Source organism: Plectrocnemia conspersa, unplaced genomic scaffold (assembly GCF_051122295.1).
Source record: "Plectrocnemia conspersa isolate PC_06_02 unplaced genomic scaffold, ASM5112229v1 ptg000010l, whole genome shotgun sequence".
Classification (NCBI taxonomy): domain Eukaryota; kingdom Metazoa; phylum Arthropoda; class Insecta; order Trichoptera; family Polycentropodidae; genus Plectrocnemia; species Plectrocnemia conspersa.
In genome coordinates, this window is record NW_028277174.1 from 15,962,240 (window position 1) to 15,979,421 (window position 17,182).

General features: G+C 27.5%; 1 protein-coding gene across 1 annotated transcript in view; it reads left to right on the plus strand.

Annotated features, from left to right (window-relative positions):
• LOC148230735 (uncharacterized) overlaps positions 1-17,182 on the plus strand; it is a 132,525-nt gene that overhangs the window by 92,018 nt on the left and 23,325 nt on the right. The window lies entirely within an intron of this gene.

Consider the following 17,182-nt stretch of genomic DNA (forward strand, 5'->3'; position numbering starts at 1 on the left):
TCAATTTACAAAAAAATATATAATTTCTTAGAGTGTGGTATAATTTAACCCTTACAACTTACAAAAAAATATATAATTATTTGGAATGTGGTATAAGTTGTATATATATTATTTTGATTTATTGATCGTTAAAATTATATTATTAAAATGAGGATCACTTAAAAACATGAAGTAATAAAAAGTCAATTATGTAAAATTAAATTTATATTCATTTCACTAACTTGGTATATTGTCAGTTATTTTAGTTTGAGTTAAATCAGTTCGGTAAAGGTTTTTATTATACTACATCCAAAAAAAGGTATTTTTATGGATGTAGTATAAATTGTATATATTTTAACAATTATATAGAAATTGTTGTTTACTTTAAATTTCAAAGTAATAAAATGTCGGCTAGGACCAATTAAAAACATAATAATTTCATATACGTGATATATTGTCTGTTAAATTAGATCAAGTTAAATCAGAGCGTTCGAAGTTTTCCAAAATTATATAAATTATATATATGTATATGTATATTTTTGATATGTAGTTCAATTTGTATATACTATAACCTATTGATTTTTCCAATTATATAAAAATCGTGTAATAATAAAAAGTTGCTTAGGGCAAATACAAATTATAATAATATCATTTACGTGATATATATTAAGTTAAATCTGTCTTTTTTGGTACGAGTAAATCGAATTTATAAATTCAAAGAATGTATGTATGTATATATGTATATTTTAGGCGCAGCTTTTGATAACACAATTTTCTCCTACCACTGCTAAAAATAACAAGCAGGCTTATTTTTGCTTGCTTGTTGATTTTGCACTAGAAATGTAAGCATTTATTATATTGAAGACAATTAAAATTAAAAATAAATAATTTCAGTGAAAATATATTTAGAATATCTTATACGCATGAATAACTTTCAATTTGTTAAACTGTTGCTTATAAAATATTGTTTTAAATAATTTATAATAATGGTTATAAGATGATAATGTATAATTAAATTTCTTCAAAGAAATATCCCTTTCTTTCGAGAAAATTAATTTTTGTGATATATGCTAAAACTTATTATTTGGGACACGTTATTATTGATCTATTTTTTATATGCAAGTAATAATTGATTAGCGTCATTAATTAATAATTAAAAACCTAATTTATTTTTCTTTATATAAACTGATTGTATTAGTTTTTTATTATTTAAAATTTTAATAGATCACACAGAACTCTAAACTTTAATAATTTTAATTATAAAATATTCCCTCCTCGCCACTGAGCATCTCCCCTAGGATTTGAGTCAAACTCTCTGAAAAAAAGCTTTCCTCCTTGGCGCGGTATAGCAAAATTTTCCATCACGTCCTTTTTCTTTCAACCTTCATAAATATATCACTAACATTGCCCGGTGTCGTAGAACGCTCGACTAACCTTATTGTGAAGATGGGACGAGGGTCTCGGTAATATCTTCCACGGCTAGGGGACCTTAAGGGCAGAATCGGCTCGTTTATTAGTGATAGATATGCTATCAATCACTATCAACGTTGAGCCGATACATTTACACTGATACTATCGTAGATGCGGCGTTAAGTTGATATATTGACGGAGTTATATACATTTATACGTATATACATTTTAAATAAATTATAAGGCTCACTCCCTTTGATATATTGTATTATATATGTATGTATATGTATATGTATATTGCACAAAGCGAGGTTCGCTGACATAACTTTGTTTATACGATAGAACGTATCCTGTCGTTCGACGTCTACATTAATTCACATTCGCGTGTCAAAGTTGGTTTATGCTTGAAGAAGTTCACTATCTGACAGACAAATTTTGGTTTGATCCATTAAATACAAATCCGAATATAAGAGACACTTTTTCACTGAATTATTTAAGGTTACATATAATATAAATAATAAATATATTAGATATAATATTGTAAAAATAGAAGCCACACAACTAGTATCAACCATATGTTACCTACATTTATAAACCACGAAAGATATATTAAAATGTAATTATAATACCAAATATGCTTTTATATAAATTCTGTCTAATCAATTGTGACGCACTAAAATAATATTGTTGTATTTTATAAGATAAGATCTACTAGTGTATTTTGTATTTATATTTTTTATCTAGCTAAAATCAGGATCGGAAGATTGAAATTAAATATTTGTAAAACACGAAATTACTTTAAATATTTGTATTTAAAATATCTAAAGTAATAAAATAATTTATTTTGCTTTAAAATTTAATTGTATAATAATAATTAGGTTGGCTGTTTATATATGTTGATTTTATATAATTAAAATATAAGGTTAATAGTTATTTTATGGTAACTATTTCATTGCATGTTAGGTTCGCTTTTCGTAGATTTTTTATTTCTTTTGATATTAGTGTTTATATAATCTATTTTGCTAATTTTGCTAGTTAAATGCTAATTAGAGCGTTTAAAAGTAAAGTTTCATCTGAAACTAGAATATAAATACAAAAATTTATTGTCATTAGTTTGGGAAGTATGATTTTTTTAGTGACAGTTATAATTTATATTTCCAATCGCTTTTCCAAAGCGTAAAATGTTTACGGTCGGGTTTAACTGGAAAAATTGAAATATTACCCAGCTACCGTCAAAAGTTATCTAAGTCTTAATGGCGATTTTAATCGCCGGTTGTTGCCACACATAAATAATACCTATCGTCTGGCACAAAACGGCAGTTCCTTCTTTCATGCGCAACCCATAATTATAACACGGCTATATCGATATTAAATTGGATTTTCCGAAATTTTCCAACCCACCCAATTAAGTTTTGGGGGTAACCCGAAAACGCCCTGACGTTAATTCCCTCTCTGATAGGTTTATACCCTTCTGCCGTGCGAAACTATTACGAAAATTAAAAGTTTTGAGGGTGACCGTTAATCATGACAATTTTGACGTATCAAACTAGATTAGTGATCTAATATATCACTGTAATAATTAAAAAATAATAACTCATGTATCATGTGCTAACTTATTAGAGGAAAATAATTTTTTTTTCTAAACAACTGATATTTTAAACAAATAATCCCTGGCATTTTCAAAGAATATTTAGTACATTTTATACGTATATATACATACATATGTTTTACTCTTAGAAACTTATTTCTTCAAATAAACGTTCTTCAAATAACGTATGATCACAAAGTGAATTTTCAACAGCGTCAAATTTACTGTTTTGTAAGACATATAAGTTTTGGAAATGTTTATAGTGTTTTTAAGACTTGCTGAAGACGATTCGTGTTTTTTATAAGACAATTAAGTGAAATATCACTAAAAAATTACTTGATGATTGTAGAAACATATTTCTAAATAAAATAAATAAAAGTTGAAAGAAAATAAAATTCATTAATTATATATCTACAATATCAATATCTAAATCTTAACATGAGTAACTGATTTATTCGTAATTTTACATGTGAGTCGAGTTGCTTTATATTTTTGACAAAAAGCTTGTCGTACAGGGTAATTTTCTCCATTAGGGGTTATATTAAATGTGTCATTACACACATTACATTATACAACATATGATGTAAATGGAATGACCCCTAATAGGTATGCATATTTACATATATTAAATACTCTACATAAATAAGATTTATAAAAGCGTCACCTTGAACGCGCTGCGAGACATTACTACTTGTCCTCTTATACATATTACCCTTATCACGAAAAATAACTCACATTTTTCGAGGTAAAATTACGATCTTTATCATACGTGATAACAGTGCGCAACCCTTAGAAAGTCGGGGGCGGAACATAATACGGTAATTTCATACCTTTATATTTAATACGTTCGCCGGGATAATGCGACATAAGTAGGGTGAAGTATACTATATTTTAACAAGCTAAAAGCTGACGCTGACAATATTTTTTTACTTAGCTGCGTAAGACTCCATAGTCGTTATTATATTATAATAACGTTTTTTTATGAATATTATATAAGCCATCATTAAATTATCTTCGTTATAATCGTATGAGAATATCGAAAAGATCGGTTTCTTTGCAGACGCGTATTTAATCAGGATAAGAACGATGAAACTGGATACGCATCAGCTAACGAGAAAATTCAACGAGGCTTTCTGAGAGAAAATTACTCAACACAATATAAGAACATAATTAACATTTATATACACCGCGGGTCTGAAGCCTTCGTTAAACCATAGCCTTATAATTAAATGTCAAAATTTTCTTGTATAATCGGATGTGCTGTGTATATTAAAACCTAAACATTAATCTTCCTGGTATTTGGCTAATAAAGTTTACTTTTTAAATATTACCGAATTACTTATACTAGTACTATAAAAACACGTGTAAATTGATAGTGCAATAATAAACAAAATTATTTTTGTAATCAAATTGAATAAAATTAAATAATTTCTAATTGGGAATGACTGATAGTTTATATTCTTGGACCTTGGCTTGAATATGTATTTAGAATTTATGATTTTGAATGTTACACATATGTTTATAAATAAGTATGTGTTTTTAATGACAAAGCAATGATGTTCTTATCAATACAAGTGAATCTTTGACGTTTTAACAGCAAAAATACGAATACAGTATAAATGTCAACAACTAGCTACCTATCTTTCTATTAGGTAAAAAATAATGAGTAGAGTTGGATTTCCTGACCGAGAGATGGAAAAAGGAAATTATATTTTTAATCATTAAAATAAAAGTATATATTTTAAAGTGATGTATCGTTTTATTAAAAAAAAACACGTTTATATCAGAATAATAAATATTAAATTTATTAGTAAAATTCACAGAAAAACTCACTTTGTGTTTAATTAGGCATTTATATTTTATTTTATTAAAATTGCAGTTATAAAAAAAATTCTGAGTGTTCTGCCAAAAGGATATCTGTTCTTTCCTTAATTTAGAATATTTACTGAAATAAAGTTTTTACTTAAAATTAAAATAACAGCTTATATTAAATATTGTTATTGACACTGCATTGATAATTAGATCTCGTCATTTTATTTTATGCTCATAATAGTTTAAAAGTGAAATATCTCAAATCTCTTAATGATTATTTGGATCTTGACACTTTCTTTATATTCATTAAAATTATAATATTAACTCGGAAGTTATTAACATATTGGCAACAAAATCAATATTTCAGGGATAATAGCAACACTGTTAGAGAGCGCTTATATATTGGAAGCGATCTGATACAATTACTGTGTAACCAATGTAACCGTTAATGGGATCAGTTGGCGCTCGGCATTCTATTTAGTTTTATGTTCAGCATTTAATTTATTAAATTTAATCATACATAATGGCAAAGCTTCAAAATTAAAAATAATTTTTAAAGACTGGATTAACACGAATTTATGATTGCAGTGGATATATCACATTGTGTACTTCGTTCTGAAGTCATTAAATGGAATAAACTTTTAATATATAATATATTTTGAAAAGAAACACAAAACATTGACATTTACTATTATACATCGCCATTTTCTTTTTAGTCGAAAGAAAGCGTTTCGATGCTCCAAACAACAGCATTGTACATTAAACTCGGCAAGCTACATTTGCTTCCTATTATGTTGCTTGGCGGATTGCAAAGCAAAAGAAGTCTTATACCATTAGGAAAAATCCTATTAATCCAGCTTCTATGTATATAATACGTATCACATACAAAAATAAACTTGTTAAAAGGGCAACAGTCAGATATTAGTTTTAAAATAACAAAGTACAAATAATTACAGTTAAATAAACTCTTGTTATTTTAAAATTCGCATGAAGAATCCACTTATATTGTTAAGTAACTCAACTCATGGTTAATGCACGATATCCAGGTGTAACAAATCATTTTGCAAACAAATAACAATGTATTTTATTAAGTGTTTTTATTTTTAATGTAAAAAGATTGAATTGGAATGAAAACTTCATTGTATGTACTTATGGTTTAGCTGCAGTTTATGGAGCCCAAAATAGCTTTTTTAAATGTTATTCGCAGTTTTTCTTTCACTGTCTTTTTACAAAGACAATATTTTGCTTTAAAAAAGATGTTGCCTCAGTTATACTTTGAGACAATTTAAGCAGTAAATTTCATTAAATAATTAGCTCTTAATTGGTAATTTTTTCAACGAAATCTTACTAAATACAAACATATCACTCTGAAAAAGTTGTATTTGGCGAGTTAGATTACAATAAGATTTTTCAGATATTTGTTATTAAAAAACTTTAAAAATACCTATGACAAAATCACATTGTTATTAAATTTCATGATAGTAAATAATTAGAAATCTAAATAAATATATTATTAGTATAATTAGGTATGAACGTTAGCAAGCTTTAGTATAAATTGCTTTTAATAATATATTGTTAGCATTGCTTATATGTAAGTGACTTTTTATTGTAGGTATTTATTATTGCCATGAAAAATTACCTCTCTGACGATTTTTTATTATCATAAAAATAATTTATTAAACTTGCAGATTTAATATTTCAATTAACAAAATAATATATACATGCAACATAAATGTTAACCAAAATCGCATAAATTTAAGGAAATAACTTATACTTATATATGGATTATAGAAAATATTAAAACATATAATTCTAGTAATTAAAAGTAATAACTTTAAGATAAATATTGTTTAAGAATATTAAATACAAATTGTTATAAGAACATAATATATTAAAATTAAATATTTAGTAAAAAATATATATACAAAAACTAGCTTATAGATTCATCCAAAAATTTTATTCCTTATATACAACATTTTTAGTCTATTGTCTTGACGTATTGCAGTAGCACGTTATCGGTCGTCAGCATGTCCTTGTTGAGTTCCACTTTTAACTTTCAATTTAAAAGTTGAATGCTGAAAATAGCACAGTTGACGTAAAAGTGGCGTAAAAGTATAAATCGCATACAAAAGTATGAATCGCATACGCGTCACATCAATAATTAATCGCGAATCATTCTCGCATTAACAAGACGAATTAGCTCTCGAACTTATTTAAAAAATACTCTCAGACCGCTGACGACTCAACAGATTCTCAAAAAACTAATTACAAGTCACTATAACTCTTCCTTATTTAAAACAGCTGTTCAATACTGACAGCTCAATTTTTATTTTACGTATGTATGTACAATATATCGCTATAAATTATATATGTTCGTGTGCAATTAACTGCGAATTAAGCAACTTTTCCGGCGACTAACTAGCTGTAAAAATACAGCAATCGGTAACTGAACTATAATTAAAATTTATGTTTTTTTTAATTAGTTTTTTAATAAGCCCTAATTTATTGATTTCGAGCATTATTAAAATCATGTTAAAAAGTACGATCACAGTAATTGAATTAAATGTTTAAACTATATTTTAGAATTTACTTTCTAATAATCAGTGAGCCAATTTAGTTTATTTTGATTTTGGATATATTGTTTTAAAATGAAAACTTAGTAAATAAATTAATTTGCTAGTATAAATGATTTATTACTGATGAACTAATTTTTTTCTTTTTTTACGGTATATATTTACTAAAAGAAGCTGAAGAACTTAATTCAAATAATAATTATTTAGAGACGCCAAATTATTTATTTCATTTTATTTAACAACTCTTGATAAGTTTATTTAATAAAATTTGTTTTAAATATATTATGCTTAGTTTTATATGCAGAAGCACAACCCATTTTTTTATGTCATAAATCTTGTTAAAAGGAAAATGATTAAGTCACTTATGATTTTTTTAGTAGTTTGATGTAAATATCTATTTAAATGTATATATTTTATTTTTTCGAAGATATTAACAAAAAGACGTCTAGTTGACATGCAAAAGCTACTGGATTATTTCCCAAAACCCGCAGAAAAAAGATATGTCTATCACAAAAATGAATAAAAATATTGATGCTGGAAGTGACAACTTTGAAACATTCAACAGCCTCGAAAAGTCATTTAAATCGAATAAACAACCATTTATTTTCTTCAATAAAATAACGCAAAAAACGAGTCCTACCACGTTTCGCCTCGCAGACAAATCTAATGAATAATACATTTTTCATACAAAAAAAAACATCACATCAAAGGGAGATGATGCGTAGAAATAAAGGAGCACCATTATATATTCTGACACGCGTGGCGGAATCTATTTGCATAAAGCTCTGTGTGAAAAGTGAGTTTATGAAAGAAAAATATGTTTTTTTTCGTCGACGAATCAAGCCGCTGGTTGGTGATGCCCTCCATTTGGAATAATTTCAGAAAAATGGTCTGTGTTTATATATTATAATGCGTATTTACGTAAAATATTCTTTCGTAGATTTATAAAAGTAAGTTCATTTTTTTCTCGCGGACAGGCGGTGGGCGCTTTGATGCGAAAATGCGAGCTTTTAACCTCACTTCGGATGCTAATGAGCTTTTGGGCCGTAAGCTCCGTGCAACTTGATTGCAACGGATCCTGCCGACTAAAAGGGAGCTAAATTCACTACGGAAAATTTAACAAGCCATAAAAATTCATATTTTTCGCTCTGCAGATTTATCTCGCCTTAATTTATTACAAAACACAACATTAACATCTACGGTAGCAAAGTGTCCGTTTGATATTTACATATTTAAACATAACTGCATACTATTAAACTACTACATTACTTATCATACTAATATTAGAACCAAACTCATAATAGTGTATCAGTAAAGTGCCATGATTATATTTCGAGATACTATAATATTCCAGGAGTTAAAAATATTATGCAGAAGCTCAACAAATAATAACAAGATAATGAAGTTTTTAATCCGTCATTTTTGCGTGTATAAATAATGTGTAAAATTTGGCATTTTTATTGTTTTTTTTACCCATTTTTAGCGCTCAAATATCCAATCTTTACTAAAGACATTTATTTTATTATTTATTTAGTTATATTATTGTTAGATATTATTTTTTAGAACAAGATATACTCAATGATTTTTTTTATAAAATATGATGTAATAGCAACACATATTATGCAGATACTGCAATTGCATAATGTTAGTACAATCAAATTAATTAATTTAACAGATTTCTTTTCAAAAATATTACTAACGCAAATATTAAATACACTTACGCCCGTGTTGTTTACTTTGTATAAAAGCATGAAAACAGTTTTATCTATTATACATACATACGTATGTGTTATATAATACTAAAGTATTTAATTAAATATTTTCATTCAGCAACTCTTTGATATCGATCATATAATAATTAAATAGCTCAAGTGTAACACGCTTTATGCTTTTTAAACAAATGATTAAAGTGTGACATTTTTTCTAAAAAATATGTATATTATATATCACGCAAAGGTCCCTTGGATATAATTTTGGACGCAATTTCAAATGCACAACGCCACTTTCAAATTTCTGCGAAATTCAAGGGACCGGCCTCCGGCTTTCGGGTGATGTCGCTGGATAAGCTCGAGGTCACTAATTAAAAAAAATGATTTATTGACCCGGAAAATGAAAAATGTCCCTGGGAAGAACGCCTTCTGAACAATGTACCGTATTTTTCCCCAAACGGTCGAAACATTCGTTCGCACGAATATCAACACGCGATATAAATATTCCAAATGCGTATGAAAAAAATATTTACATAATTTTTCCATGTGTCATCTTTTTTATAGACGGATATAAATTTAAAACGAATCGATATTATTCTTGCATTTTTTTAATCTTGCAAAAAAACACTTGTCTATTAATAGTTAAGTGTTCAAAGGAATTCGTATCTATTTGATTCGACATCGATGTCCGACATTAGTGATACATTTATATTGTTATAGTGCAAAAATAGCACGAAGTGGAAGTTTTTATTGGCTCGGCAGGTTTTATAACTCTCCTGATACCTTTACAACAGTCGAAAGGGTCATGAAAGGGCCATCTTGTATGTATGTTTTATTCAACAAGTATATATGTGCACAGCTCAATCGTTGGTCACGCTATGTTACGATATCGGAAACATTATTAGTACAGTTAGTACATAAGCCACTTTTTTCACCGTTTAAAGAAACAACGTATTTTTATATTATTTTTAAAAAATATATTTTAAATTTACAACAGTAAACTGCAATATAATCATTGATGCTAAATCACTGCAACATTTCTGTAACGTGTCAGAAATCAGCTCACTTAAAAAGCGATCCTTCACTGGCTTAGACATTTCCAGCAACAAGGATCGATGATTTGCAACGTGCTGGGTTAATCAGAAAAAACGAATACCTATAGAATATGCTTCATCGTTCAAATTTAATTCATGGATAAGTTGAAGTATTTAGTGACATACTAGTATATAAAAACATTTACAAAGAAGGATAAATAAAATAAAAACTAATCTTTTTTTGAAATTAAAGAATTTCTTTAAATTTATGATGAAAATCTTGATGAAAGAGATATAAAGATTTCTAAGAAGTAAGAGATATTTTTTTTAAATATACAAAAATACACGCAGCTTTTAAGATAACGTTAAGCATATTTAAATAATATTTTCGAAAAGAGATTTCACGGTAAAACCTTTTTAAACTTGCTGTCTCATATATGGTACAGTTTGATTCAAAAATATTGTTTAAACACTTAAGATTTATATTAAATAATAAATTTGTAGTGCATCTACACCTATTGTTTTATAATACATTTATTTGCACTGAACTTTGAATTGAAAATATAAGCCGCAAATGGTTACCACACAACTTATAGAGCTTTCTGTATATATGTACATACATATGTATATGTATAACACATACGTTCCATACAAACTGATTGCCTTCTTTGAGAAGATTACTTGCCCTTCATCATATAAATAATTCCAATGCATATAATACCCTATATGTAAAGCAATCTTTATTTACACCTAACGGAAAATCGATGTTAAAGGCGTTTTACGTTTTATACATTTTTTAAACATACATATATAATATTTATTGATACGCTTATCGCATTATCCTGGTCGCTTTTCACGAACCAGTCATTTCCTTTGCACGTAACATATACGCGTGTGAGCTTTTCCGTAAAAAGGCTTAATGGCTAAGGCGTATGTTTGTGTAAGCTCCCGACGGCGCACACACGCACGTTCACCTATTACAAACACTTTTCTTGTCACACTGTTGTCGAGTACTAGGGCCTCGTGTCGTCGTGACACTCTCGACGACAGGTAATCTATCAGGTATCACGTTACATGATTGCATAACGTCACGGAGGTGTCTATGCGTGTGTATGTGAATCATGAGGCTGTAGAACAAATTATCGGAAAATTAGCATTAAACCCTAATTTAATCAGAAGATAAATGCTGCTGTTATGGCACAAAGGGTTAGATTTATATTTAAGCAGCAATATTATAATTTAAAATAATTAAATACTAATTAATGAACTTTTAAATCTTACTGCAACACTTTTTATTAATTGTTTTAAATATTTCCCGTTAATATTTTGGTAAATTTATCGTTTTACTAGTAAAATCTTATATATATATTCTTCTGGTGTTATGTTCGATTCCAGATATCGCCGATAAGTTCCTTGTCTAGCATGTAAAAATATCTAACTGAAATTTAAGCTTAACTTGATTAGCTAACTGAACGTTGTTTTTATTTTATAAATAAAAATTCTACAAATACTAATTTTATATTTACTAAAAAAATATATTTTAATTATAAAACATAATGTCAGAATGTGTTAGTTTTGTATAACACATATTTTTAATTTTATCGACATAATTCATTATTTATTTCCAAATATGCTTTTTGTTTATTAACATGTGATGTGGTTAAAACATTATTTATTAGGTACAATTTAAGCTAATAGTTTTATTAAAACTAAATTTTAGTTATATACACAAAGCAATAAATTAACTAAAATGCATTATTCCCAAATAATATATATACAACTAGATAGATATAACTAGATACTAACTTTACCGAGAAGTTTATTTCATTCTCTATTATTAGGATACAATGAACATCTTAACTTGAGTTTTGAATGAAACAATACGATGAAGCAAAGCTTGAAAATATTTACAAGTCAATATTATTCATTGTAGTGCACATTTTTTTCTTAATTCTAAAACAACTCTCTGTTTATTTTAAATATAATTATTGTTAATTAAAAGATATGCTACAAGAACTTAAATATCATTAACATATTTTACGTATATCAACTTGTTTTTATCCTGTGCATAATAACGCTAAGAGTAGAAACAATCCGCATTATATATCTCGACACCTTTACCTAATTTTACTTACTCGACTTAAGCTCTCTCGCTTTTTTGACCCTCAATTCTTTCAAACAACCATTTCAACTGTTTACGTTGATTTTTCTATTCCCCGTGTTTGCTTTTGCAAATACGAATTTTCCTTCATTCTCATAAAGCGCGAATTTATCCGGAAAATGTTTACCCACAATACCATAAATACAATATAAGTGTAAAGCAATTCCATATGATTTATAATTGATGTTTCAAATGTGTTTCATTATTATTATATATACACACGGCTTAAAACTATTAGAGCTTCTAGGAAAATAAATTACTTATAGCCATTAAAATGCATTCTGCATATTACATGTGATTATGAATTATATAAATAGTTTAATAATAAATATATAAAGAAAAAATGGTATTTTAAATATTAAATAACGTTTTAAAATAAAATAAAATAATAATGAATAGATTGCTTAAAATAAGTTTAAATCAATCTCAATAGCACTTTAATTTTTAATTATATATGTAAATTTATATGTATACTTTAATCATATTACTTTAACAAAGTTGGATCTTAGTCGACGATATGCAAATTTAAATGTTATTAAAAGTTGATTATACATATATCGATACGAGTGACTTTCCTCTTGAATGGCAACAGTTTATTTGAGAATGTTCCGCATTCGCTTGCAATTAAGCACAAAGAGCAATGAAAGGATATTAGTCAATGTACTCGGCTGTGTGTAGGTATATTTAGGCACATTATTCATCCAAGGGATGTACGAGCCGTCGCCTACTGGCAGATACGCTAACTTATTGCCTTCTTTGAATAAGTTCGAAACCGCCTTTCGGATGTAACCGCGGAGGTTAACCCGCGAAAGCTTTCCAGAATAAGCTCTCCATAGAAAACGTTAACACTGCACCAATTCGCTTAATGAGTCAATTTATATTAAGCTACACACACGCTGCATTCGTGTAATGTTAACAAATGCAGTATCAGTCGTAGATAAAATTTATTTATAATTTTTTTTTAATTAGCTCTTAATCAATCAGGAGTGTGGCAGAGATATATCTATCGATGGCCTTAAATATAAATTGGCAAAATACATGTAATTTTACAAAAAGTTGTTCTTTTTAAATAATATTAAAGTAGTATTAGTTATATATTTTAGAATTAAATTAAAATGAACCGCAGGTAATAATAATATAAGATGCAGTTTCTATATTCTGTAGTGTTATTATTTCTTGAAACCAAGACAAAACAAAAATCGTAGACCATCTACAGCTCTTTATTCACTTTCTTCAGGTTTTAAAATATAATATGCATAATATTCAAATTAAATTTTTCAACACCCAACCATAAATGCAACTAAATCTTCAGAGAATGAACAGCTGCCAGAGCCCGATCGACTTCGAACGTCAGCCTATAAGTGTATCTGGCCCTCTCCGACCTGACCTGTCATTACACAGAGCAACAAAACAACTTAATATATTATAAGCAGTTCTTTTTTATTTTAATGTCACGGTAATAGAGCAATAAACATATTTTACAATCAGACAAGAAATAATGTTTTATTTCGGATCAATTATTAGGGGGTAAAAACCACTTTTATTTATGTAGAACTAAGCAAATTAGCACAAGATATGTACAATTTAAATATTCAATTTTACATATAAAGAAGTGTCGTAAAGAGCGTCTCATACTGCAAATTTTCCGCCTTTTCAAAAAATAATATAAAAAAACGAAATAAATAAAAACGTTTGCAGAAAAGCTCACGAGCCGGAGAGACAAAAGCTCGCGGCGCCGTCTCGCGTAAGTGTCGTACGTACTGCGCCTCGAGCCGTTTTAGGGAAGTTATTTGGCGAAAAAGTGAACTGTGAGGGTGGCGGCATTAGCATAACGATCCAATAAAAAAACTGGCATTTGTATAAATTCCCGAATATGAGTGTGTGTAATGGGCGCAAAAAATGCGACCGGGATATAATTCGGCGCGTCGATAATAGCCCTTTAAGCAGACGGTCGCCCTTTGCGTATTCGCGCCGTGTCTCCGGTGTATATTTCTCTTTAATACCCAGCGAAAGATTTAGTGTTCAGCCATGAGAATGCCTCTTTGTGATTATGGACAAGCGAGTAGAGTCGAAAGAATGCGTAACACGTTGTTGATTTTGGGAATATGGCACAATTTGCCGAATTGTGTGTGAAAGCGCTTTCTTATTGCTTGCTAAAGTATGCGATTCTGCCGGAGGGAAAATAAACGCTTTCGTATTTATATTTATTGTTTTCTTCAGACAAATCTTAGTGTTTACTATAACACTGTATACAATTTATTGGGTTATTGTAGCATTGCTTATGAGGACAGGAGTAAAGTCAAACATAATATATCAAATGTAAAAGTAAAGACTTTTTTATTAGATACATACAATGCAATATAACAGTCTTTTATTATAAATGTTTACAGTTTTTAATTAAATTTAATTGGAAAGCATACCTGAATATATTGTTAGTTTAATTCCTCTTTATTATCAAATAAAAAACTGTATTTAAAATATTCGTTCAGACATAAACAATTTTTAGTTTTCGTTTTTTCACACTTATCGCTTGTCAAAAAACTTGCGATATATTATGACACAATTTTATATTAATATTATTTTGATCTCAATCTCAGATCTTAGATAAATTATATGCAACATTTTTTTTTTAGTTTGCCAAAACTCAAAACTCAATAATTCTGATTTCATATATATAAACCTTACATTGTTATTTCTAAATATATACATATTTTTCTATATATTTAAAAACTATAATAAAATTAAAATACGTGATACAATAGTATTAACAAATATATAATTTTATTATTTTTATTACTGTGTAATCGTTATTATTATTATAAATTAAATTAATTTCAATTAATAACCCCAATGATTAAATACGGTTTACACATAATTTTAAGTTTTATTATCATCAACATTAACACAACATAGTAGAAGTTTCTCTCCCATCATAGTTCGCTTGATCTAAGTTTTATGTTATTTCAACACAGCTATAAACACAGTGTTGTTTTTTGTTCGTCCAGTAGCCCATGGAAGCGTGTCAGTATATCAACCTTGCTTTATTCATGGCCATTGACACTGTACTGTGAGCTGATTGCAATATTAAGTTGTTACATATGCATTGTGTAGCTAATCAATGGCGTTGTTCAACATATCGCTTCGATTCGTATACAAGGGAGCTGCGAATATTTAATTGGAGCTTGCGGTTTTGTAGCAAATATTAGCATAGTTATCCCTTCGCTAATAGTGGCTCCTTTTCGGTGAATATACAACCATTTCATATCTTTGCTTAGAAGCATTCGATGGAGAGAATAGCATATGAGTTTGACTCGGTAATTTGATAACGTCGCTTCAAGAGATATCGTACTAATTCATCTATAAAATATTCTGACAATATAATATGAAATAATCCATAAGGATCGTGATTTTTTTGTTTAATATTTAATAAAGTGTTTATTTAGCCTATATTTATTTATTATAAAAACTTTTTTTACAGTAAATATAAATGTTAAATTAAAAAATAGAAGTATAATTCCATTGGTCTTAAATACAGTTAATACAAAACGCAGAGCTCAAATTTGTAATTTTTCGTTTAACTATATTAAGATACAAATAATAATTCTGTAGACAGATTAATTAAATCACTATGAAGCAAATAAAAAAGCTAATTTATAATATATATATATATATATATATATATATATATATATATATATATATATATATATATATATATATATATATATATATATATATATATTAATATTTATATTATATTTTTATAATTAAAAATAAATATTAGGAATCGCGTCCTTATCTCGTTCATAAACAACTTCTTATTTGAAGCGATTTATTTTTATCTGCGTTAATTTGACTTTGATGTTATATCTTATATATAATACGTATATGAAAATAATAATCTATAAGAAACTCAAAGAGCAACATTAAATATACTTTTTGCCGTTTTAGATAATTAGTTAACAGCATTACATTTTACAACAGTAATTAGTAAACAAATAAAAAGCTTAATTAGAAGTATTACTAACGAGCCAATTAAATTAGGTTATTCAAGTAGAAAATAATAGGAGTAGAATTAGACAATGCAATTATCTCGATTCGATTTATTTTCATAAAGAAAACTAAACGTAACATTTTATTACACTGTTCAAGGTGTTGACAGCGAAGATTTAAATCTTAAATTAGACATTTATCTCACTTTTTTAATAATCATTTTTATGCATTTCTTTATTTCAAGAATTTTTTTATTTTTTATTGATAACATTTAACTATACCAGTGATAAATTTTCATATAATTTGGGTCTCGTGTCATACCTAAAAATATCCATAGCTTTGCGATATTTGCATCCCTAGTAATTTATAGTTGTAAAATAATGTAAAGTAAGTGTTTTTCGTAGCGAATTTTGTAGTTATTTTTGTACTTTTAATATCTTGAGTATAATATAATACAAAACCCAGCTTTAAATCAATATAATATATACCATGTAATAAATTATTTTTTTACTTTTAATATCTAAAGTATAAAATATTACGAAACTAAACTTCAAACAAATTTAATATATACTATCTAATATAATATTTATTATGTCGAAGCAAAATTGTTGTTATATAATAACTAATGATACAGCTTAAGTCATCGTGAAATTGTATGAATCAATCGAGTTATTTTATATTTGTGGCATAACTAATATATTATACAATGTGGCAAAACTAATATATGTTACAATTATACATTACTGAATAGCAATAGTATCATACATTTTAATTTGGCAAAATGCTAGTGATGGTATTCCCGGCATGAGAACGCGTTTCATATTTATTATATAATTTATTATTTCGTTACATTGTATTAATACCTTGAAAATGAAACGATGCATACATAGTAATGATATATATGTACATACTTATGCTTAAAA